The 26,576-nt window shown below is 38.6% G+C and overlaps 1 protein-coding gene and 2 pseudogenes across 6 annotated transcripts in view; 2 read left to right on the top strand and 1 right to left on the bottom strand.

Annotated features, from left to right (window-relative positions):
* The window catches only part of LOC143657733 (lanosterol 14-alpha demethylase pseudogene), a 46,064-nt pseudogene extending 34,663 nt beyond the window's left edge, over window positions 1–11,401 (bottom strand).
* The window catches only part of DOCK3 (dedicator of cytokinesis 3), a 719,821-nt gene that overhangs the window by 34,848 nt on the left and 658,397 nt on the right, over window positions 1–26,576 (top strand). The gene's annotated exons all lie outside the window — the stretch shown is intronic.
* On the top strand, window positions 11,454–13,738 carry LOC143657915 (E3 ubiquitin-protein ligase makorin-1 pseudogene; annotated as a pseudogene).

Below are 26,576 nucleotides of genomic sequence, written 5' to 3'. Positions count from 1 at the left end.
TTTTTTTTGAAGTTAGCTTTTTTAATGTAAGCATTTAGAGTTGTAAATTTCCCACTCAGCACTTCCTTTTCTGCATACTTTAAGTTTTGGTATGTTGCATTTTCATTTGCCTCAAGATAGTTCTTCGTTTCCCTGGTGATTTCTTCTTTAACCCACTGGTTGTTTGCATATGTTGTTTAATTTCCACATATTTGTGTATTTTCCATCCATCTCTCTGTTGATTGCTAGGTTCATTCCATTTTGGTGGGAGAATATTCTTTGTATGATTTCAATATTTTTGAATTTATTGAGAATTTTTTTGTGACCTAAGATATGGTCTGTTCCAGAGAATAATTTCTGTTCACTTGAGAAGAATGTATGCTCTGTTGTTATGTGAATGTCTGTATATGTGTGTTAGGTCTGGTTGGTTTAGAGTATTGTTCAAGTCTTGTGTTTTTTTTTATTAATCTTCTGTCTAGATGTGCTATTCATTAATGAAAGTGGTGTATTAAAGTCTCCTAACATTAATGCAGAACTGTCAGTTTCTCCCTTTACATCTGTCGGTATTTGGTTCATATATTTTGGAACTCTGCTGTTTGGTGCATGTACATTTAAAATTGTTAGGCTATCTTGTATTTGTCCCTTTATCAGTATATAAGGATATTCTAGTTCCTCATGACTGTTTTTAACTTAAATTTATTTTATCCAATATTAGTATAGCTACCCTGGGTCTCTTTTGTTTACCACTTGCTTCGTATATTTTCCCATCCTTTCTCTTTCTACCTACTTACGTCTTTTTATGTAAGGTGAGTTTCCCGTAGACAGCATCTAGTTGGGTGATGCTGTTTTTTAAATCCGTTCTATCGCTTTCTACCTTTTGACTGGAGAGTTTTATCCATTTACATTTAAAGTTACTACTGACAGGGCTGAGCTTGCCTCTGCCTTTTTGCTATTTAGTATTTTTAAACTTCAGTTCTTCTGTTAATAACTACTTTCGTATTTATCTGATTTTTTGCATTTTGTCATATTGAGTCCCTTCTCATTTCTCTGTGGATATGCTTTTCATACATTTTCTTTGTGATTTCCATGGGGTTAAATATACTATTCTGAATTATGACAGTCACATTTGATTTGATACTGACCTTTCTTCAATAGAATATGCATATAGTTTTCCTATACTGTTCCATCCTACCACCTTTTTTGGTACTTGTTACAAATATGTCCTTCTGCATTTTATGGCCAAAACCATATATTTATCATTACTTTTTGTGTGTTTGTATTTTAGCACCTGTGGGAAGTAAGAAGTAATTATATGCCAAAAAATACAATACAGAATACTGAAATTTACAAGTACCCAAATGGTTACTTTTACTAGAGGTCTTAATTTCTTTATGCCATTTTAAACCACTGTCCAGTGTCCTTTTCTTCCAGTCTAAAGAACTCCTTTTATCCTTGCTTTCAGGGCAGGTCTAGTGATGAGGAATTTCTCTAGCTTTTGTTTATCTGGAAATGTCTTAATCTTGCCCTCGTTTTGTTAAAACGTTTTTTAATTGTAAAATATAAGGTGTGCAAAGCAAAGAAAGAAAAAGCAATAGTTTCAAAGCATACTTTAACAAGTAGTTACTGAAGAGATCCCAGAATTTGTTATGGGCTACCATTCCATTATCTCAGATTTTCCCTTCTAACTGCTCCAAAACATTGGAGGCTAGAAGGAATATTAATATAGTGATTCAGCAGTCATACTCATTTGTTAAATCCTATTTTCTCTGTTATAATGCCTTCTCCTCCTTTTATCCTTCTCCCAATCTGTAGGGATCTTTGGGCAATGTCTCTTCTTTTTCATGTTGAGAAAGGGTGTCAAAACTGAAGGATAGGGGACCGTAATTAATTGATAATCTTGCAGAGGCTGGTCCCTCTAGGTTTCAAGATTTATCTGACCCCAGGAACCCTTCGGGAATTAGATTCCAGGAAAGCAAACTTAGTGTACGAAACCTTTATTGAGTCTCAGTTTGAGCCCTAGGTATTCTTAAGAGTCCACAGGAGTGACTTTTTTTTTTTTTTTTTATTTAATTTTTTTATTAATTAAAAAAGAAAACTACAGGAAAGAAACATAAACATTCTTAATATGTGATCATTCCATTCTACATATGTAATCAGTTATTCACAATATCATCACATAGTTGCATATTCGTCATCATGATCATTTCTTAGAACATTTGCATCAATTCAGAAAAAGAAATAAAAAGACAAAAGAAAAATAAAACGAAAACAGAAAAAAAAATTATACACACCATACCCCTTACTCCTCCCTTTCATTGATCACTAGCATTTCAAACTAAATTTATTTTGACATTTGTTCCCCCTATTATTTATTTTTATTCCGTATGTTCTACTCGTCTGTTGACAAGGTGGATAAAAGGAGCATCAGACACAAGGTTTTCACAATCACACATTCACATTGTGAAACTATATCATTATACAATCATCATCAAGAAACATGGCTACTGGAACTCAGCTCTACATTTTCAGGCAATTCCCTCCAGCCTCTCCATTTCCTCATGGATAACAAGGTGATATCTTCTTAATGTGTAAGAATAACCTCCAGGATAACCTCTCAACTCTGTTTAGAATCTCTCAGCCATTGACACTTTGTCTCATTTCGCTCTTCCCCCTTTTGGTTGAGAGGGTTTTCTCAATCCCTTAATGTTGGGTCTCAGCTCATTCTAGGATTTTTCTCAATCCCTTGATGCTGAGTCCCAGCTCATTCTAGGATTTCTGTCCCACGTTGCCAGGAAGGTCCACACCCCTGGGAGTCATGTTCCACATAGACAGGGGGAGGGTGGTGAGTTTGCTTGTTGTGTTGGCTGGAGAGAGAGGCCACATCTGAGCAACAAAAGAGGTTCTCTTGGGGGGGTGACTCTTAGGCCTAATTTTAAGTAGGCTTGACCTATCCTTTGTGGGGTTAAGTTTCATGTGAACAAACCCCAAGACTGGGGGCTCAGCCTATAGCTTTGGTTGTCCACACTGCTTGTGAGAATATCAAGAATTCAACTTGGGGAGGTTGAATTGTCCCCCGTTCTCACCATTCCCCAAAGGGGACTTTGCAAATACTTTTCCACTCACTGATCAAATCACTCTGGGATTCATCGGGGGAACAGGAGTGACTTTGGCTGGGATTTAGAAGACCATGGCAGTTACCACTGTTTAACTGAAGCTTGCATAAGAGTGGTCTCCAGAAAAGTCTCTCGACTCCATTTGATCTCTCTCAGCCACTGATGTGGCTTCTCCCCTTTTCCTTTTCCCCTTTCAGTATGGAAAAATTGTTGACCACATGGTACCAGAGCTGGACTCATCCCCGGGATCCAAGCCCCACATTGTCAGGGCGATTTTCACCCCTGCGTGTCAAGTCCCATGTGTGATTAGGCGGGGTGTGTGTGTGTGTGTGGGGGGGGGTAACAATTCTTGCAGAGTTTGGCTTCGAGAGACGGAGACCACATCTGAGCAACAAAGAGGCTTCCTGGAAGCAACTCTTCAGCCTTGTAGTCTTTGCTTCTTCCCTACAGAATAAGTTTCATATGGGCAAGCCTCAAAATCTAGGACTTGACCTATTTTCTTGGGAGTTCCCAAAGGTTAAGAGGGTACCCGGAGTTTCCCAGATGGAAAAATTTAATAGTTCCATATATATATATATTTTACTTTGGACCCTTAAGGGACTTTACCAGTACTTTTAAAATTATCAACCCACCGTAGTCTTAGTTGTATTTGGGTATTACATTAAGCTATACAGAATTACAAGGCCTCCTTCCCATTCTGTTCTCTCCATATTTGGGTTGTTTAAATGAGCTGTCCAGACAAGTTGATTTAGGCTGTGTTACAGAACATTTAGGGTCTAGACATAATAAACGTCTCTGCATTTAGTCTTATACAGTAGGTGAAGGTTTAGAGTGCCTCTCTCTCTCTTTCTCTCTGTGTATCTCTTTCTCTCTCTCATCTATCTATCATCTCTCTTCTATCTATCTATCTATAGTCTCTTATAATAGGTGAAGGTATAGAGTATCTTTCACCCTATGTTCTAATTTACCTTAGACCCAGCCAGATTGGCTACGTTTTAAATTCTAATTGAGGCTTGATCTATTTTTCTGGATCTTAGGTGTCACAAAATCACAGTTTCAGGGAAATACCTCGTGATATATATATGGCTCGGTATCTCAGAATCTAGAAGTATGATTACACCTTCAGACTAGATGTGGCTGCTATAGGGACTTACAAGTAGGCTTCCATTTTCTTACAAGTATTTTCTGAGAGACCTCAGCACATTTATTCTTTTGTTTCTGGCTTATTTTGCATAACACATTGTCCCCAGGGTTTATTCAGTTCCTTGCATGCTTCTCAGAGTCCTTCCTTTTTGTAGCTGCCATTTCATCATATAAATGTATCTCTGTTTGCCACTGTGCATCTCAGTCATTGTACCTTTTGGCTTCCTCCATCTATTGGGCATCATGGATAAAGTCCAAAATAAGCAAACTGTGTCTTACAGTATTCTTGCTTGGTTGTATGATCATTAGCACTCTCAATTGTAGACATTTCTCATTGGTCCATAATGGCTAAGAGCTAGCAAACACAGTGTCATCAAATATCAAATAAAAACTACCCCTTGTCACTTGTCCCCTACCCTCAGTTAGTTGCCACTGATAGTATTGTGTTACTGTTGTTTTCCTTTTAGCTATTGGCCATATATGCGTTTTTAGTTTTCCCTCTATGTCCCTCTATAATTGACTCTTTGTCAACTATTGAACCTTTGAAATAGTTCATGTGAGAACTTCTTTATAATTCTAGATTTAATCAATGGGATACATAGCACTATATATCCCCTTTCAGTCATGTATTCACCTTCAGTATGGCAGTTTACTTATAAAACTGCTAATTTGTTACTATCACTTATATCACTTCCCTTACATTAGGTTCAACCTCTTTGAGTAGCCTATTCTCTGTCTCTAGCTTTTGTGTACCTCTAAGTCTGCTATAGTCTACAGTGTAACTTCTGAGATTATCAGAGTTATAATAGCGAACTCATAGTATCTGTCCTTTTGTGTCTGAATTATTTCACTCAGCATTGTGTCCTCAAGGCTCATCCATGTTGTCATATGCTTTGGGACCTCAGTTCGTCTTACTGCTGTATAATATTTCATCGTATGTCTATGCCACATTTTCTTTATCCACTCGTCTGTTGATAGGCCCTTGCATTGTTATCATCTTTTGAAAAATTGGAATAGTGCTGCTATGAACATCAGTGTGCAAATGTCTGCTCATGTCACTGCTTTCAACTCTTCTGGGTATATGCAAATTATTGGTATTGCTGTGTAATAGGGCAGCTCAATATTTAGTTTTCTGAGGAATCACCAAACTCTTTTCCACAGTGGCTGCATTATATATTCTCAGCGACAGTGAATAAGTTTTCCGGTTTCTCCACATCCTCTCCAACATATGTACTTTCCTGTTTGTTTAATATCAGCCTTCTTATAGGTGTGAGGTGATAATCTCATTGTTGTCTTTATTTGCATTTCTCTTATGGCTAATGGAAATGAGCATCTCTTCAGTGTGTTTTAGCCATCTGTATTTGTTCTTCAGAAAAGTATCTATTAATATCCTCTGCCCATTTTATATTTGGGTTGTTTTATGTGATTTCCAGATATTTTCCTCATTGAGTTGGCTGCCTCATCATCTTTTTGAGAAGATCCTTTTAGGCTTAGAAACTCTTGATCTTAAGGAGTTCTCATTTGTCTGTTTTTTCTTTTGTTGCTTGTGCTTTAGGTGTAAAATTTAAGAACCTGTCTTGCATTACTCCTTTTTGATGTTTCCCTGCATTTTCTTGTAGAAGTTTTATGGTACTTGCTCTTACATTTAGCTCTTTAATCCATTTTGAATTACTTTTTTGTATGGGATCTAAGGTAGGGTCCTCTTTCATTGGTTTGGCTATTGATATCCAGTTCTGCCATGCCCATTTATTAAAAAGACTGTTCTGTCCCAGTTCAGTGGATTTGGGGACCTTATTGAAGATCAGTCGTCCGTAGATTTGGTGGTCTATTTCTGCACTCATGATTTCATTCCACCGATTGATACTTCTGTATTTATGCCAGTACCATGCTGTTTTGACCACTCTGGCTTTATGTAAGCTTTAAAGTCAGGAAGTCATAATCCTCCCAGTTTGCTTTTGTTCTTTAGGGTCTTTTTCCCTTCCAAATAACTTTGATTAACTAGCTTTTCCATGTCTTCAAAATAGGTTGTTGGGGTTTTGATAGATTGCATTGAATATGTAGGTTGTTTGGGTAGAATTGACATGTTAATGACATTCAACCTTCTTATCCATGAACATGGAATGTATTTCTGTCTGTTTAGGTTATATTTAATTTCTTTTTAGCAATGTTTTGTAATGTTCTTTGAGCAAGTCCTAGACATCCCTGGTTAGGCTTATTCCTAGATATCTAATTCTCTTGGTTGCTATTTGGAAAGGAATTTTTTCCTTAATGGCCCCTCAGATAGGTTATTTGTTATAGAAGCATTACTTACTGATTTTTTTATATTAATCTTGTTTCCTGCCACTTTACTGAATTTGTTTATTAGCTCAAGTAGCTTCGTTTTAGTTTTCTGTGTATAGGATTATATCATCTGGAAATAATAAAAGCTTTACTTCTTCCTTTCCTGTTGGGATGCCTTTTATTTCTTTCTCCTGTCCAGTCACTCCAGCTAGAACTTCTAGTACAATGTTGAATAATAGTGGTGACAATGAGCATCCTCATCTGGTTCCCAATCTTAGGGGGAATGCTTTCAGTCTTTCACCATTGAATATGATGCTGGCTATGGGCTTTTCATATATGCCCTTTAAGATATTGGGAAAGTTTCCTTTGATTACTGCTGTTTGAAGTGCTTTTATCAGGAAAGAATGCTGAATTTTGTTGAATGCTGTTTCAGCATCAGTGAAGATGATCATGTGATTTTTTTCCCCCTTTTGATTTGTTAATGTGCTGTATTATGTTGATTGAGCTTCTTATGTTGGACCACCCTTGCATTCCTCATATTACACTCCACTTGGTCGTGAGTATAATTCTTTTAATGTGTTGTTGGATTCAATTTGCTAGTATTAAGAATTTTTTTGCATTTATGTTCATTAGGGTGGTGGGTGTGTAGTTTTCCTTTTTTATAGTGTCTTTATCTGGTTTTGAATTAGCGTGATGTTAGCTTCATAAAATGAGTTAGGTGGTGTTCCTTTTCGTTATTTTTTTGGAAGAGTTTTAGCAGGATTGGTATTAGTTCTTTTTGGAGTGCTTGATAAAATTCCCCTTTGATGCTCTCTGGTCCTGGGCTTTTCTTTGTGGGAAGATTTCTGATGATTCTTTGAATCTGCTGTAATTGTTTTGTTGAGATCTTCTCTTTCTTCTTGAGTCAGTTGTTCTAGTTTGCTGGCTGCCGGAATGCAATATACCAGAAACGGAATGGCTTTTTAAAAGGGGAATTTAATAAGTTGCTAGTCTACAATTCTAAGGCCGAGAAAATGTCCCAATTACAACAAGTCTATAGAAATGTCTCATCAAAGGCATCCAGAAAAAGAGCCCTTGCGTCAAGAAGGCTGATGAAGTTCAGGGTTTCTCTCTCAAGTGAGAAGGCACATGGCGAACACAGTCACAGTTTCTCTCTCGGCTGGAAGGGTACATGGTGAGCAAGACATCATCTGCTGTCTTTCTCTCCTGGCTTCCTGTTTCATGAAGCTTCTAGGGAGGTGTTTTCCTTCTTCATTTCCAAAGGTCATTGGCTTGTGGGCTCTCTGCTTCTTGTGGCTATGTTGTTCTTCTCTGCTCTCTCTGAATCTCCCATTCTCCAAAATGTTTCCTCTTTTATAAGATTCCAGTAAACCAATCAACACTCACCCAAATGGGTGGAGACACATCTCCCCTAATCCAATTTAACAACTGCTCTTGATTGGGTTACATCTCCAGGGAGATGATCTGATTACAGATTCAAACATACAGTATTGAATACGGATTATTCTGCCTTTACGAAATGGGATTTTGATTGAAACATGGCTATTCTAGGGGACATACATCCTTTCAAACCAACACATCAGTGTAGGTAGTTTGTGAGTTTCTAGAAATTTTATCCACTTCATCTAAGTTGTTTAGTTTGTTGGCATATAGTGTTCATAGTATTCACTTATAATTTTTAAGATTTCTTCATGATCCATGGTAATGGCCCACCTCTCATATCTGATTTTGTTTGTGTCCTCTATCTTTTTTTCTTTGTCAATCTAGCTAGGAGTCCATCAATTTTATTGATTTCCTCAACCAACATTTTTTGTTGATTCTATCTGTTGTTTTATTGTTCTCCAGTTTATTTCTGCTTCAATCTTGTAATTTATCTTCATTTATTTGCTTTGGGGCTAGTTTGCTGTTCTTTCTCTGAATTCTCCAGGTGAACAGTTAAGTCCTCAAGTTTTGTTTGTTCTTGTTTTTTAATATAGGCGTTGAGCACAGTAAATTTCCATCTCAACACTACCTTTGCTGCATACCATAAGTTTTATGTTGTATTCTCATTGTCATTTGTCTCCAGGTATTGACTGATTTCTCTAGCAGTTTCTTTGATCAACTGATTCTGTTGAGAGTGTATTGTTTAATCTTCATATATTTTTGAAAGTTCTGGTTCTTTATTGATTATTAATGCCTGGATTAATTTTGTTGTAGTCAGAGAAAGTGCTTTGGATAATTTTGCTCTTATTAAATTTATAAAGACTCTGTTTGTCTCCCAGCATATGATCTATCCTGGAGAACGTTCCATGTACATTAGAGAAGAATGTATATCCTGGTGTTTTGGGGTATAAAGATCTATATATGTCTATTAGGGCCAGTTAATTTATCCCATTGTTTAGGTTCTTTATTTCTTTGCTGATTCTCTGTCTAGTTGCTCTGTCTGTAGTTGAGAGTGGTGTATTGAAGTCTCCCACTATTATTGTTGAAACATCTTATACCTCCCTTCTTTTTTTTTTTTTTCTTCCAGAATGCATCGGGGCTTACCCTTTTGTTTTGCTAATGCTTGCCTCATGTACTTTGGCGCTCCTTGATTGGGAGCGTAAACATTTATGATTGTTACTAATACCTTTGATTAATGTGTAGTGTCCTTCTTTGTCTCTTATGATGGCTTTACATTTAAAGTTTACCTCTTATTAGTATAGGTACTCCTGCTTTCCTTTTTTTTACAGCCTGCAGAGATCTTTTTCCATCCTTTCACTTTCAATCTAAGTTGTTCTTGGGTCTAAGATGTGTCCTTTGTAAATAGCATATAGATGGGTTATATTTTTAATCCATTTTGTCAGTTTCTGTCTTTTGATTGGTGAGTTTAATACGGTTAATGTTTAAAGTAATTACTGTAAAAGCAGTTCTTGACTCTACCATCTTATCCTTTCGTTTTTATTTATCAGGTCTGTATATTCTTTTCCCTCTCTGTTTTTAACTTTTAAGTTACCTTTATTGGTATTCTTCAGTTCTTTGCCCTCCTGCAGACTTCTCTCTCTTGTCTTTTTTCAGCTGACAGCACTCTTTAGTATTTCTTATAGGGTGGGTTTCTTTTTGAAGATTTTAATCTTTCCCTCAAGTTGGAAGGACAACTTGGCTGGATAAACAATTCTTGGCTGGAAGCCTTTCTCGTTCAGGATGTTAAATATATCATACCACTGCCTTCTTGTCTCCATGGTGCCTGTTGATAGTCCGAACTCAGTCTTAGGTGTTTTCCCTTGTATGTAATGCATTTCTTGTAGTGCTTTCAGGACTTTGTGTTTCTCGTCAACATTTGACAATTTGATTAGTGTGTGTCTTGGAGTTATTCTATCTAGAGTTCATTGGGCCTCTTTGATTTATATATTTATGTTTTTATAAGGGTTGGGAAGTTTTCCCTGATTATATTTTCAACCATCTTTCCCAGTCCTTAATTTTTCTCTTCTCTTGTGACTCCAGTGATTCTTGTATTTGTGCACCTTTTATTGTCTGTCATTTCTCTAAGATCCGATTCTGTTTCTTTTTTTCTTTCTTGTCATTTGTTCTTTTGTGCCCTCTAGTTTAGTTTTTTTTGCCTCTAGTTCCCTTATTCTTTCTTCTGCTTCTTTGAATCTGCTATCAATGTGTATGTAGTATTTTTCCAATTTGATCTACTGTATCTTTCATCTCTCTGAGATCTGCTATTTTTCTATTTAATCTTTTGAATTCTTCTGTATGCCCTTCTGGTGTCTTCCTGATAGCCTTCATTTCTTAATATATTTATATTATTTCTTTATATATATATCCTTGAGTAGTTGTTCCATATTCTGTATCCCCTCCAGAGTTTTCATTTGGTCATTTGGCTGGGCTTTTCCTGCTTGGATCTTCACGTCCTTTGATTTTGTGTTTTGTTTGAGGCATTTGATTGTCTTAATACCCAGGAATCTCAAAGTCGTTGATTGACAGTGTGAGACACACGCACCTCATGTCCTGGGAGAATGGCGTACCTTGCCACAGTTTGGGGAGTTTTGGCCAGTCTCATCATGGTCATTATAAGAGGTCTAAGTCTTAATGTTTCTTCTATACAGCGATCAAGCAAATTTAAATCCTTGAACTGGTCATAAGTTAAAGGAGGCAGATCATTTTCACAGATTGTTTTCTGTTCTGTTCAAGATTTTTCTTGAAGTGTTTTGTGTCTGGCTAGAAAGAAGTCCATCCAAGCACTAGTAGTTGAAGATGTATGCTACCCTGCCAAGAGCAGCCCAATAAGCATCCTACTACTTCATCATCTGTCAAAGGATGCCCATCATTGTATGTAGTATCTAGTAAAGTTTGGAGAATGTCATCGTTTTTTTTCCTCTGATTGTCTCCATTTCTGTATTGCCTTATAGAAAATATTCTTGATCTCTTGATGAGCTCTGTTCCTGCCTCTTAAACCAGGCAAAGGAAGGCAACTTGGCAAGAGCCAAGCTGTGTGGCTAAAGCCTCCATCTAAATCTGCATACAGCTGTGCCACCTTCTTATTGAGTTGACATCTGTTTTCCTTTCCATGTGAAGAGTGACTAGCTAGTAAAATTATAAGCTCAGAAAGAACTCCAAACTAATTGTTTCTCTACTTTCTCCCCAACTTTCAAAATATTCCTTTGTTTCTTTTTCAATTATAAAACATGCTGTCTAAATTGGGCTATGTTAAGGCTACTTTTTAATATATTCTTTTGCTCCAAGAAAAATGTATTAGGCCCATCATATGCAACTCCCTTTCTAAACACAGTTGTTGTCAGATGACTATAGACATCTTCTGAATTCGGATCTTCATTTTCACTATTAAAAAGTAGTGCAGGTAGAATGCGCACCTTCCATACAAGAGACCTGGGTTTGATTCCCGAATCATGGCCACCCCCCATCTCGCCAAAAAAAAAAAAAAGAAAAAAAAAAGTAGTATGGGTAGAGCAGGACAGGAAGTGAGCAGATGCCTCAGTTCCATTCCCCTCCCCTCACCACGATCTCTCTCTGAAGCCAGACCAGAATTATGTGATCCTGGAAGTTCCGGTGTCATTGCTGTGGGATAAACAGTAATGGCAGAGGCTTTAGCTCCTGGAACAACAGGCATAACATTAGGAACCGGAGTGCAGCAGCGGTGGCAGCAGTAACAGTGGCCTCTCCCATCCCTATCCCCAGATTCATATCCTTGTGCCTAGAGGGAGTTGGGGGGAGGCGGCAGTGACGGTAGTAGTAATGGCAGCTGGACTAAACAGGTCACCTGCAGGTATTTTATGCATGGGGTTTGTAAGGAAGGAGAAAACTGTCGCTATTCACATGACCTCTGACAGTCCGTATGGTGTAGTGTGCAAGTATTTTCAGCAAGCGGTACTGTATTTATGAGACCACTGCAGATATGAACATAGCAAGCCATTGAAACAGGAAGAAGCAACTGCTAGAGATCTAACTGTAGAATCATCCATTGCTGCTTCTTCAAGTCTCTCATCAGTAGTTGAACTGCTTATTGAAATGAGTAGGGATGAAGCTGAGTTAAGAAAATCAGACTCTTCAACTATAGAAGCAGGAACAGAAGACTCGGTCAATGACATTGAGTTGGTTCATGGTCAACCTTACTGTGGCCATATTACCCCTTGCAGTGAAGCACCCCTGCAGGGCTCAGTGACCAAGGAAGAATCAAAGAAGGAGCAAACTGCTCTGGAAACAAAGAAGCAGTTTTGCCCATATGCTGCAGTGGGAGAGTGCTGATATGGGGAGAACTGTGTGTATCTCCATGGGAATTCACGTGATATGTGTGAGCTGCTCAGAGATCTCGGCATATAAAATCTTGCATTGAGGCCAGTGACAAGGATGTAGAACTCTTATTTGCTGTCCAGGACAGTAAGAACATGGTTTATGGAATCTGCATGGAGGTTGTCTATGAGAAAGCCAACCCCAGTGAGTGACGCTTTGGAATTCTCTCCAACTTCAACTGCAACTACCGTCTCAAGTGTATTTGCAAGTGAAGGAGAGCTAAGCAGTTTGAGAGGAAGATCATGAAGTCCTGTCTAGAATGTTGATCACATCTGACTTAGACATGCCAAGTGAGTACTGTGAGGAGGAGAAAGAAGAAAAGTGGGAACTCATTCAGAAATACAAGGAGGGCAGTGAAGAACAAGGCGTGCAGGTATTTTGATTAAGGATGTGAAAACTGTCCATTTGGAGGGCACTCTTTTTATGAGCATGCATACACTGATGGCCATAGAGAGAAGCCACAGAGACAGAAAGTGGGAACATCAAGCAGATACCTGGCCCAACGAAGGAACCACCTCTGGGAGCTCATTGAGGAAAGAGAGAACAGCAATCCCTTTAACAATGAGGAAGAAGAAGTTGTCACCTTTGAGCTGGGTGAGATGTTGCTTATGCTTTTGGGTGCAGGTGGGGATGACGACCTGACAGACTCTGAAGATGAATGGGACTTGTTTCATGATGAACTGCAAGATTTTTATGACTTTAATCTGTAGCAACTTTTAGTGGATTATGAACTGGTCTGCTGAGTCTCAAACAGTAGCTGTTGCCTGTGCTGGTGTGGCAGTGCCTGTGTTTCTCTCCTAGGCAGGCCTGTCAATTCCAGGTGTTGTAGTAAGTTTTACCCAGTGTCTGTCTTCTCAACCCCTCACCTTTCCCAAAGGAGTGTATTGTTTTCTTTGTTTAAAAAGTTACAAAAAATAAAACTTATTAGTTTTTTTGTAACGTGAATTTAACTGTCAGACAGCTAGTGTAGGTTTGTTGCACCATTTGTTTTCAACCAGATTCACACAGTTCTAGGGTAGTATTAATGGACTTTTCAACCTCATTTTGAGGACCCCCCAGGTTCAAAAAAAGCACTGCTCATGCTTTGGGGTCTGAGAATAGGGGTGATGAGTGAAGGGATTTGACCTGGGAAGTATAGACTTCAGCTACAGACTTCAGAGGTGGATACTTAAGGTTCCTGGTGAAATCTGTACATTTGTGTTTTAAATCTGTTCTGTACCCTGTAATCCCCACCACATGTACTTGTTCTGTGGTTTGGTCTTTTGTTTAATTACACATGTGTAATAATACTGGGTAACCAGAACCGGATGTGAATGTGTTGAGATTTTTATGTGTTTAACATGATAGGAAAATTGCAAAAGAACAAATTAAAAGATATAGTGGCATAAAATAAATGCAGAATTGAAAGTTAACTTCCAAGGGTTGATAGATTTGGCATGTGTGAGTGTGTGTGTGATAAGCTTTTTTTTTTTTTTATTAATTAAAAAAATTAACTAACACAACATTAGAAATCAATCCATTCTACATATGCAATCAGTAATTCTTAATATCATCACGTAGGTGTATGGTCATCATTTCTCAGTACATATGCATCGATTTAGAGAAAGAAATAGCACGACAACAGAAAAAGAAATAAAGTGATAACACAGAGAGAAAACACAAATAAAAATAAAAAGTACAAAAATATATAAGAGAAAACAAAACAAAACAAAAAAAAAAACTATAGATCAGATGCAGCTTCATTCAGCGTTCCAACATAATTACATTACAATTAGGCAGTATTGTGCTGACCATTTTTTTTTTTTTTAGACATCATACCATTCTACATATGCAATCAGTAATTCTTAACATCATCACATAGATGCATGATCATTGTTTCTTAGTACATTTGCATCGGTTTAGAAGAACTAGCAGTATAACAGAAAAAGATATAGAATGTTAATATAGAGAAAAAAAATAAAAGTAATAATAATAAGAACAAAACAAACAAAACAAAACAAAACAAAAGCCTATAGCTCGGATGCAGCTTCGTTCAGTATTTTAACATGATTACTTTACAATTAGGTATTATTGTACTGTCCATTTTTGAGTTTTTGTATCTAGTCCTATTGCACCGTCTGTATTCCATCAGTTCCAATTACCCATTATCTTACCCTGTTTCTAACTCCTGCTGAACTTTGTTACCAATGACATATTCCAAGTTTATTCTTGAGTGTCGATTCACATCATTGGGACCATACAGTATTTGTCTTTTAGCTTTTGGCTAGACTCACTCAGCATAATGTTTTCTAGGTCCATCCATGTTATTACATGCTTCATAAGTTTATCCTGTCTTAACGCTGCATAATATTCCATCGTATGTATATACCACAGTTTGTTTAGCCACTTGTCTGTTGATGGACATTTTGGCTGTTTCCATCTCTTTGCAATTGTAAATAATGCTGCTATAAACATTGGTGTGCAAATGTCTGTTTGAGTTTTTGCCCTTAATTCCTTTGAGTAGATTCCCAGCAATGGTATTGCTGGGTCGTATGGCAATTCTATATTCAGCTTTTTGAGGAACCGCCAAACTGCTTTCCACAGTGGTTGCACCATTTGACATTCCCACCAACAGTGGATAAGTGTGCCTCTTTCACCGCATCCTCTCCAGCACTTGTCATTTTCTGTTTTGTTGATAATGGCCATTCTGGTGGGTGTGAGATGATATCTCATTGTGGTTTTGATTTGCATTTCTCTAATGGCCAGGGACATTGAGCATCTCTTCATGTGTCTTTTGGCCATTTGTATTTCCTCCTCTGAGAGGTGTCTATTCAAGTCTTTTTCCCATTTTGTAATTGGGTTGGCTATCTTTTTGTTGTTGAGTTGAACAATCTCATTATAAATTCTGGATACTAGACCTTTATCTGATATGTCGTTTCCAAATATTGATTCCCATTGTGTAGGCTGTCTTTCTACTTTCTTGATGAAGTTCTTTGATGCACAAAAGTGTTTAATTTTGAGGAGTTCCCATTTATTTATTTCCTTCTTCAGTGCTCTTGCTTTAGGTGTAAGGTCCATAAAACCGCCTCCAATTGTAAGATTCATAAGATATCTCCCTACATTTTCCTCTAACTGTTCTATGGTCTTAGACCTAATGTTTAGATCTTTGATCCATTTTGAGTTAACTTTTGTATAGGGTGTGAGATATGGGTCTTCTTTCATTCTTTTGCATATGGATATCCAGTTCTGTAGGCACCATTTATTGAAGAGACTGTTCTGTCCCAGGTGAGTTGGCTTGACTGCCTTATCAAAGATCAAATGTCCATAGATGAGAGGGTCTATATCTGAGCACTCTGTTCGATTCCATTCGTCGATGTATCTATCTTTATGCCAATACCATGCTGTTTTGACCACTGTGGCTTCATAATATGCCTTAAAGTCCGGCAGCGCAAGACCTCCAGCTTCGTTTTTTTTCCTCGATGTTTTTAGCAATTCGGGGCACCCTGCCCTACCAGATAAATTTGCTTATTGGTTTTTCTATTTCTGAAAAATAAGTTGTTGGGATTTTGATTGGTATTGCATTGAATCTGTAAATCAATTTAGGTAGGATTGACATCTTAACTATATTTAGTCTTCCAATCCATGAACACGGTATGCCCTTCCATCTGTTTAGGTCTTCTGTGATTTCTTTTAGCAGTTTTTTGTAGTTTTCTTTGTATAGGTCTTTTGTCTCTTTAGTTAAATTTATTCCTAGGTATTTTGTTCTTTTAGTTGCAATTGTAAATGGGATTCGTTTCTTGATTTCCCCCTCCGCTTGTTCATTGCTAGTGTATAGAAATGCTACAGATTTTTGAATGTTGATCTTGTAACCTGCTACTTTGCTGTACTCATTTATTAGCTCTAGTAGTTTTGTTGTGGATTTTTCCGGGTTTTCGACGTATAGTATCATATGTCTGCAAACAGTGATAGTTTTACTTCTTCCTTTCCACTTTTGATGCCTTGTATTTCTTTTTCTTGTCTAATTGCTCTGGCTAGAACCTCCAACACAATGTTGAATAATAGTGGTGATAGTGGACATCCTTGTCTTGTTCCTGATCTTAGGGGGAACGTTTTCAATTTTTCCCCATTAAGGATGATATTAGCTGTGGGTTTTTCATATATTCCCTCTATCATTTTAAGGAAGTTCCCTTGTATTCCTATCCTTTGAAGTGTTTTCAACAGGAAAGGATGTTGAATCTTGTCAGATGCCTTCTCTGCATCAATTGAGATGATCATGTGATTTTTCTGCTTTAATTTGTTGATATGGTGTATTACATTAATTGATTTTCTTATGTTAAACCATCCTTGCATACCTGGGATGAATCCTACTTGGTCATGATGAATAATTCTTTTAATGTGTTGTTGGATACGATTTGCTAGAATTTTATTGAGGATTTTTGCATCTATATTCATTAGAGAGATTGGCCTGTAGTTTTCTTTTCTTGTAATATCTTTGCCTGGTTTTGGAATGAGGGTGATGTTGGCTTCATAGAATGAATTAGGTATTTTTCCCTCTGCTTCGATTTTTTTGAAGAGTTTGAGGAGTGTTGGTACTAATTCTTTCTGGAATGTTTGATAGAATTCACATGTGAAGCCGTCTGGTACTGGACTTTTCTTTTTAGGAAGCTTTTGAATGACTGCTTCAATTTCTTTACTTGTGATTGGTTTGTTGAGGTCATCTATCTCTACTTGAGTCAAAGTTGGTTGTTCATGTCTTTCCAGGAACCCGTCCATTTCATCTAAATTGTTGTATTTATTAGCGTAAAGTTGTTCATAGTATCCTGTTATTACCTCCTTTATTTCTGTGAGGTCAGTAGTTATGTCTCCTCTTCCATTTCTGATCTTATTTATTTGCATCCTCTCTCTTCTTCTTTTTGTCAATCTTGCTAAGGGCCCATCAATCTTATTGATTTTCTCATAGAACCAACTTCTGGCCTTATTGATTTTCTCTATTGTTTTCATGTTTTCAATTTCATTTATTTGTGCTCTAATCTTTGTTATTTCTTTCCTTTTGCTTGCTTTGGGGTTAGCTTGCTGTTCTTTCTCCAGTTCTTCCAAATTGATAGTTAATTCCTGCATTTTTGCCTTTTCTTCTTTTCTGATATAGGCATTTAGGGCAATAAATTTCCCTCTTAGCACTGCCTTTGCTGCGTCCCATTAGTTTTGATATGTTGTGTTTTCATTTTCATTCGCCTCGAGGTATTAGCTAATTTCTCTAGCAATTTCTTCTTTGACCCATTCGTTGTTTAGGAGTGTGTTGTTGAGCCTCCACATATTTGTGAATTTTCTGGCACTCTGCCTATTATTGATTTCCAACATCATTCCTTTATGGTCCGAGAAAGTGTTGTGTAAGATTTCAATCTTTTTAAATTTGTTAAGACTTGCTTTGTGACCCAGCATATGGTCTATTTTTGAGAATGATCCATGAGCAGTTGAGAAAAAGGTGTATCCTGCTGTTGTGGGATGTAATGTCCTATAAATGTCTATTAAGTCTAGTTCATTTATAGTAATATTCAGATTCTCTATTTCTTTGTTGATCTTCTGTCTAGATGTTCTGTCCCTTGATGAGAGTGGTGAGTTGAAGTCTCCAACTATTATAGTATATGAGTCTATTTCCCTTTTCAGTGTTTGCAGTGTATTCCTCACGTATTTTGGGGCATTCTGGTTCGGTGCGTAAATATTTATGATTGTTATGTCTTCTTGTTTAATTGTTCCTTTTATTAGTATATAGTGTCCTTCTTTGTCTCTTTTAACTGTTTTACATTTGAAGTCTAATTTGTTGGATATTAGTATAGCCACTCCTGCTCTTTTCTGGTTGTTATTTGCATGAAATATCTTTTCCCAACCTTTCACTTTCAACCTATGTTTATCTTTGGGTCTAAGATGTGTTTCCTGTAGACAGCATATAGAAGGATCCTGTTTTTTAATCCATTCTGCCAATCTATGTCTTTTGATTGGGGAATTCAGTCCATTGATATTTAGTGTTATTACTGTTTGGATAATATTTTCCTCTAACATTTTGCCTTTTGTATTATATATATCATATCTGATTTTCCTTCTTTCTACACTCTTTTCCATATCTCTCTCTTCTGTCTTTTTGTATCTGACTCTAGTGCTCCCTTTAGTATTTCTTGCAGAGCTGGTCTCTTGGTCACAAATTCTTTCAGTGACTTTTTGTCTGAGAATGTTTTAATTTCTCCCTCATTTTTGAAGGATAATTTTGCTGGATATAGGAGTCTTGGTTGGCAGTTTTTCTCTTTTAGTATTTTAAATATATCATCCCACTGTCTTCTAGCTTCCATGGTTTCTGCTGAGAAATCTACACATAGTCTTATTGGGTTTCCCTTGTATGTGATGGATTGTTTTTCTCTTGCTGCTTTCAAGATCCTCTCTTTCTCATTGACCTCTGACATTCTAACTAGTAAGTGTCTTGGAGAACGCCTATTTGGGTCTAATCTCTTTGGGGTGCGCGGCACCTCTTGGATCTGTAATTTTAGGTCTTTCATAAGAGTTGGGAAATTTTCAGTGATAATTTCTTCCATTAGTTTTTCTCCTCCTTTTCCCTTCTCTTCTCCTTCTGGGACACCCACAACACGCATATTTATGCGGTTCATATTGTCCTTGAGTTCCCTGATACCCTGTTCAAATTTTTCCATTCTTTTCCCTATAGTTTCTGTTTCTTTTTGGAATTCAGATGTTCCATCCTCCAAATCACTAATTCTATCTTCTGTCTCTTTAAATCTATCATTGTAGCTATCCATTATTTTTTCTATGTTTGCTACTTTATCCTTCACTTCCATAAGTTCTGCGATTTGTTTTTTCAGTTTTTCTATTTCTTCTTTATGTTCAGCCCATGTCCTCTTCATGTCCTCCCTCAATTTATCGATTTCATTTTTGAAGAGGTTTTCCATTTCTGTTCGTATATTCAGGATTAGTTGTCTCAGCTCTTGTATCTCATTTGAGCTATTGGTTTGTTCCTTTGACTGGGCCATATTCTCAATCTTTTGAGCGTGGACAGTTATCTTCTGCTGCTGGCGTCTGGGCATTCATTCAGATTTCTCTGGGTGTTGGACCCAGCAAGGTTGTAAGATTTTTCTGTGAAATCTCTGGGATCTGTTTTTCTTATCTTGCCCAGTACGTGGCGCACGTGGCACACGTTTGTCTCAAGTGTTTGGAATGGGTCTCCCCCAGTCACCGATCTCCGTGGCCTGGGGATTTCGGATCCAATTCTCTCCGTTGGCTCAGGGGCCGCGCGTGGTGGGGGCGTCAGCTGCCGCGGCTTGAGGGGACCCTGTGGCTGGTTGCAGGCCGCAGCGGGCCTGAGGGATTCCCCATCGGACCAGGAAGCCTCCCGTGGGGGGGGGGGGGCTTCCGCGGCTTGGATAGCCCTCCTATCTGAGACTCGTATCTGTGGACTCAAAGCAGAGACTCGAAGCCGCCCGCAAAAGAGGGGTGCCATCTGCCTCGGCTTGGGAAACTTGCTTCTCCAATACTCTCAGCCGGCCCGGAAAGGGGGGAGGGAGTAGCTCGGACCACCGCAGCTGCCGCTGATCGGGAAATCGCACGCCACTCGGGGGTCTCACTGCAGCCGAGTCTCGCAGTCAGTCTAGCCAGCCCAGACTTTGGATAGCCCTCTGATCCGGGACTCATAGCCACGGACTCAAAGCCGAGACTCGAAGCCGCCCGCAAAAGAAGGGCGCCGCTTGCCTCGGCTTGGGAAACTTGCTTCTCCGATACTCTAAGCCGGCCCGGGAAGGAGGGAGGGATTAGCTCGGACCGCCGCAGCTGCGGCCGCTCGGGGGTCTCGCCGCAGCCAAGTCTCGCAGTCAGGCTTGCCAGCCCAGACTTTGGATAGCCCTCTGATCCGGGACTCGTAGCCGCGGACTCAAAGCCGAGACTCGAAGCCGCCTGCAAAAGAAGGGCGCCGCCTGCCTCGGCTTGGGGAACTTGCTTCTCCAATACTCTCAGCCGGCCCGGGAAGGAGGAAGGGATTAGCTCGGACCGCCGCAGCTGTGGCCGCTCGGGGGTCTCGCCGCAGCCAAGTCTCGCAGTCAGACTTGCCAGCCCAGACTTTGGATAGCCCTCTGATCCGAGACTCGTAGTCGCGGACTCGAAGCCGAGACTCGCAGCCGCCCGCAAAAGTGTGGCGCCGGCCGCCTTGGCTGGGAAGCTTGTCTCTCCGAGTCTCTCAGCCAGCCCGGGAAGGAGGGAGGGATTAGCTTGGACCGCCGCAGCTGCGGCCGCTCGGGGGTCTCGCCACAGCCAAGTCTCGCAATCAGACTTGTGTGATAAGCTTTTCATCCCTGCATAGATGCTATATATTCTTAGCCTTAGTGGGAAACTTTGTTTAGTGATTTCAGCATGTGTGAAAGACCGATTTTAAAGGGCAAAGCAGTATACTGACATTGTGTGGTTGTTAATATAGCAGTGCTAGCTCATTCTGTTTATATAAATATAGAAATGAGATTAGCCATAGCAGTTGAAACTTCCTGGTTATTTCATATATTAACACAAATTGGGTCTTGGATACACAGTTGTATTTAATGTTTTCTTATCTCCTAGCCTTTCCTGTCCAGGTACTTTTTGAAAAATCTTTGTCCTTATTTGAGGGGTGTTATAGTTTGCTTGTTGCTGGAATGCAATATATATGAACAGAACAGCTTTTAAAAATGGGAATTTAATAAGTTGCTAGTGTACAGTTCGAAGGCTGAGAAAATGTCCAAATTAAAACAAGTCTATAGAAATGTCCAATCAAAGGCATGTATCCAGTGAAAGATACCTCGGTTCAAGAAGGCCGATGAAGTTCAGCGTTTCTCTCTCAGCTGAAAGAGTACATGGTAAACACGGCGTCATCTGTTAGCTTTCTTTCCTGGCTTCTGATTTCATGAAGCTCCCCGGGAGGCATTTTCCTTCCTCATCTCCAAAGGTCGCTGGCTGGTTGACTCTGTTTCTTGTGGCTATGTCTTTCTGCTCTGCTCTCTCTGAATCTCTAGCTTTCTCCAAAATGTTTCCTCTTTTATAGGACTCCAGTAAACCAATCAAGACCCACCTGAATGGGTGGAGACATGTTGTCACGTAATCCAGTTTAACAACCGCTCTTGATTGAGTCACATCTCCAGGGAGATGATCTAATTGCAGTTTCAAACATACAGTACAGAATAGGGATTATTCTGCCTTTATGAAATGGGATTTAGATTAAATCATGGCTTTTTTAGGGGACAAACATCCTTTCAAACCAGCGCAAGGGGTTTTGTTGTTATATTGTGTTTATTTTTAGTGGATATTTTCCTCTTTCTACCCCTGAGCTTTGCAGGCAAGCAGATGTGATCCAAAATATGTTTCAAAGGTTATTTATTGTAGTGGAGTCGTTGCTTTGCAGTAATCAGTGTCATCCTTTTCCACTACAGGGAGAGGGGGTGGCCATCTAGACAAGCTGAAGTTAAGTCTTTAGAAGAATTCTTTAATTCGAAATTTTAGCTTTTCATTTTGTTGCTCTATTTCCTGCATATAGCTTGGAGATGCTCCTGGTTTATCTATCTACTGCTTTTTTTTTTTGGTATGCTGTACCAAAAACAAAAACAAAAAACCTCATGTTTCGTTATTTTTCCATGTGAATATCCCATTATCGTAGCATCATTTGTTGAATTCTTGTTTGTTTTGTTTTGCTTATGTTTTTTTTTTTTTTTTTTTTTTTGTGAGGTGCATGGACCAGGAATCACATTCGGGTCTCCTGCATGGCAGGTGAGAATTCTACCACAGAATTACCCTTGCAGCCCCCCATCTGCTTTGATTCCTTGGGTCCCAGCCATTCTTTCACTCTAAGAAAAAACAAGTAATTGTTGCAGAGGTCTCTATTTTGTAGCTACCCTTTTGTAAGAAGCACTTTTCTCAAATAAAACAATAAAAAAAGAAAAGTAGTATGGCAGCATCACTCTCTAGAAGGTAAGTAAGCATCTTGCCCACCATAGTGAAATTAAAGACAGGTCCATATATATATTTTTTTGCATGGCCAGGCACTGGGAGTTGAACCCAGGTCTCTGGCAGGTCCATACTTTTCATATGCATTTTCTAGGAATTCAGTTGAACTTTTCCCAAATGCCATTGCATGTCCAAAGAATGGAATTGGAGAGAAAATATATGGTGAATTTTTCTCCCTGGATGGCTGTGATTCCAGGTAGCCAATGGTAATGTGGAACAAGTAGGTCAGGCTGAGGGTGAAGTTACTGGCAATCAGCAGCATGGACAGGTGGCTCCCTCCTATAACCTGTTCCATCACTTGCCCCAGCGCTGTGACTTGTTCACCTGCAATAAACCCAGCAATGCTATCCCAGCCTTTTCTGCCTCTTCAGCCTGTCAGAGTTGCTGGAGGCCGAGATTGCTACTGCTCCTTGGATTCACCCAAGTGATTGAAGCTGGTAGATTGGCATTTGAAGGTAGCCCTGGCTCCCAGGTCTCTTTCTCCCTCTCATTTTTTTTTTATTTAAAAAATATTTTTATTGACACATCTTTGCACACATACGGTCCATACATGGTGTACAATCAGTGACTCACAATATCATCACATAGTTGTGTATTCATCACCATAAACATTTTTAGAACATTTGTATCGCTCCAGAAAAAGAAGAAAACACTCATACATCCCATTCCCCTTACCCCTTCCCCTCATTGACCACTAGTATTTCCATCTATCCAATTTATTTTACCCCTTATCTTCCCTATTTATTTATTTTCTTCAACCATATTGTTTTTACTCATCTGTCCATACCCTGGATGAAAAGAGCATCAAATACAAGGTTTTCACAATTATACAGTCACATTGTAAAGGTTATATGTATTTATACAATCATCTTCAAGAATCAAGACTACTGGAACACAGCTCAGCAGTTTCAGGTACTTCCCTCCAGCTGCTCCAATACACCATAACTAAAAAGGCATATCTATATAATGCATAAAAATAACCTCCAGGGTAACCTCTCTCCTTTATTTTTGAAATATGGTTCTGTGAGATATAGAATTGTTGTCTGGCAATATTTTGTTTTCAACATTTTGAATCTGTCCTTGTGCCATCTTCTTGTCCTCATTCATGCTTTCCACAGAGAAGTAGGAACATGGTTTTATCTAGACTACCTTGTACATATCAAGTTGTTTCTCCCTTGTGGCTTTCAAATGTTCTAATCTTTGGTATTTGACTATTTGAGTTATATGTCACACTATGGGTCTAGTTGGGCTTTTCCTAGTTTGAGTTCCTTGAACATCTTGGATATGTATCTTCATGTGTTTCATAATTAGATTTGGGAAGTGTTCATTCATTTTTTCTTTGAATATTGTCTTTGTCTTTCTTTCAACCCCAAATGGGTACATTAGTACTCTTGATGGTACCTATAGGTATCTCAGACTCTGAATTTTTCATGTTGAGAAGGGGTGTCAGTAGTAAAGGATAGGGAAATGCGCAGAGTAATTTGGGCACAGAATAGAAAAGTATTTGCAAAGTCCCCTAAGGGCAATGGAAAGAAAGGAGGAAATATTAAAGTTTCTCATCTAGAGAATTCTTGATATTCTTGCAAGCTGTGGGGACAACCAAATCAGTAGACTGAGCCCTTGATCTTGGGGTTCACCCCTATAAAACTTAATTCTGTGAAGGAGAAGCTAAACCTGCTTATAATTATGCCTAAGAGCCACTCCCAGAGAACCTCTTTTGTTGCTTAATTATGGTCTCTCTAAGCCAACTCAGCAGATAAACTCACTGCCCTCCCCAACAACGTGGGAAATGATTCCTGGGAATGAGCCGGGACCTGTCATCGTGGGATTGAGTAAGGCTTCTTGACCAAAAGGAGAAAGAGAGAAATGAGAAAAAATAAAATTTTTTAGTGGCTGAAAGATTTCAGAGTTGAGAGGTTATCCTAGAGGCTATTATTATGCATTAAATAGCCCTTTTTCATTTATGGTGTATTGGAGTGGTTAGAGGGAAGTACCTGAAACTGTTGAGAACTATATTTCAGTAGTTTTGATAAATTAATAAATTAATTTATCAAATTAATAAATTGAAAAAAGAAACTAAAAAAAAAAAAAAAGGACAGGGGATGTGGGAGGTGTAATCAATTGATAATTTTGGAGAGGCTTGTCCCTCTGGGTTTCAGGGTTTATCTGACCTAGGAACTCTATGGAAATTATAGGTTCCAGGAAAGCAGACTTAGTACATGAACCTTTAAGAGTCTCATTTCAAGACCTAGGTGTTCTTAGGAGTTAACAGGAGTGATGTTGGTTGGGGTTTAGCAAACCATGGCAGTTAGCACTATCTAACTAAGATTGCATAAGAGTAGCTTCCAGAATAGCCTCTTGACTCTATTTGATCTCTCTTAGCCACTGATGCCTTATTTTATTACACTTTTTCCCCCCTTTTGGTTTGGAAGGTATTGTCAATCCCATGGTGCCAGGGCCAAACTCATCCCTAGGAGCCATGCCCCACTACTTCTACTTCTCAGTCTTTGTACCCTTTAGCACCCTCCATTTATTGGGCATCATGGATAATGTCCAAAATAAATAAACCATGTCTTTCAGTATCCTTACTTGGTTGTATGATCAGCTGAGTCATAGGGAAGCTCAATATTTAGCTTTCTGGGAAATTGCCAAAGTGTTTTCTGGAGTGGCTGCACCCTTATACATTCCCACTAACAGTGAATGTATTCCAGTTTTTCCACATCCTCTCCAACATTTGTAGTTTTTGTTTATTTAGTAGCAGCCATTTCTATAAATGTGAGGTGATATCTCATTGTCGTCTTGATCTGCGTTTCCCTTATAGCTAATGGAAATGAGCATCTCTTCATGTGCTCTTTAGCCATCTAAAAAGCCAAAGAGTATTTGCTCTTTGGAAAAGTGTCTTGCTCATATCCTCTGCCTGTTTAACTAAGGAGTATTTGCTCTTTGGAAAAGTTTCTGCTCCTATCCTCTGCCTATTTTATTTTTTTTACATTTTTTATTGTAAAATATAACATTATGCAAAGTAAAGAAAGAAAAAATCAATAATTTTCAAAGCGCACTTCAACAAGTAGTTACTGAACAGATCCCAGGATTTGTTGTGGGCTACTATTCAACCATCTCAGATTTTTCCTTTTAGTTGCTCTTAACTCTGGAGGCTAGATGGAATGTTAATATAGTGATTTCAGCAGTCATACTGGTTTGCCAAATCCTGTTCTCTCTGATACGTCTCCCCATCTATAAAGATCCCTGAGAAACGCCCATTCTGACTTTTTCATGTTGAGAAGGGGTATTGATACTAAAGCATAGGGAGATGTAATTAATTGATAATCTTGGATAGGCTCGTCCCTCTAGATTTATCTGACCTAGGTATCCTCCGTGAATTTTAGGTTCCAGAAAAGCAAACTTAGTGCATGAAACCTTTATAGAGTCTCAGTTCGATCCCTAGGTGTTCTCAAGAGTCAACAAGTGTCAAAGGATAGGTCAAGCCTACTTAAAATGAGGCCTAAGAGTCACTCCCAAGAGATCCTCTTTTGTTGCTCAGATTTGGCCTCTCTCTCAGCCAACACAGTGAAACTCACTGCCCTCTCCCTCTCTACGTGAAACATGACTCCCAGGGGTGTCGACCTTCCTGGCAACTTGGGACAGAAATCCTAGAATGAACTGGGACTCAGCACCAAGGGATTGAGAAAACCTTCTTGACCGAAAGGGGGAAGAGAGAAATGAGACAAAATAAAGTGTCAATGGCCGAGAGATTCCAAACAGAGTCGAGAGGTTATCCTGGAGGTTATTCTTATGCATTAAATAGATATCACCTTTTTAGTTAAGGTATAACAGAGAGGCTGGAGGGAACTGTGTTTCAGTAGCCATGTTTCTTAAAGATGATTGTATAATGATATAGCTTTTGCAATGTGACTATGTGATTGTGAAAACCTTGTGTCTGTTGCTTCTTTTCTCTACCTTATGGACAAATGAGTAAAACATATGGCTTAGAAATAAATAAATAATAGGGGGAACAAATGTTAAAATAAACTTAGTAGATTGAAATGCTAGTGATCAGTGAAAGGGAGGGGTAAGGGGTATGGTATGTATGAATTTTTTTCTGTTTTCTTTTTATTTCTTTTTCTGAATCGATGCAAATGTTCTAAGAAATGATCATCATGATGAATATACAACTATGTGATAACATTGTGAATTACTGATTATATATGTAGAATGGAATGATCATGTGGTAGGAATGTGTATGTTGGTACATTTAATAAATAAAATAAATTAAAAAAGAATGGAATGATCATA

The sequence above is a fragment of the Tamandua tetradactyla genome, chromosome 15 (assembly GCF_023851605.1).
Source record: "Tamandua tetradactyla isolate mTamTet1 chromosome 15, mTamTet1.pri, whole genome shotgun sequence".
Classification (NCBI taxonomy): Eukaryota; Metazoa; Chordata; class Mammalia; order Pilosa; family Myrmecophagidae; genus Tamandua; species Tamandua tetradactyla.
This window is presented reverse-complemented; position numbering and strand designations above follow the sequence as displayed.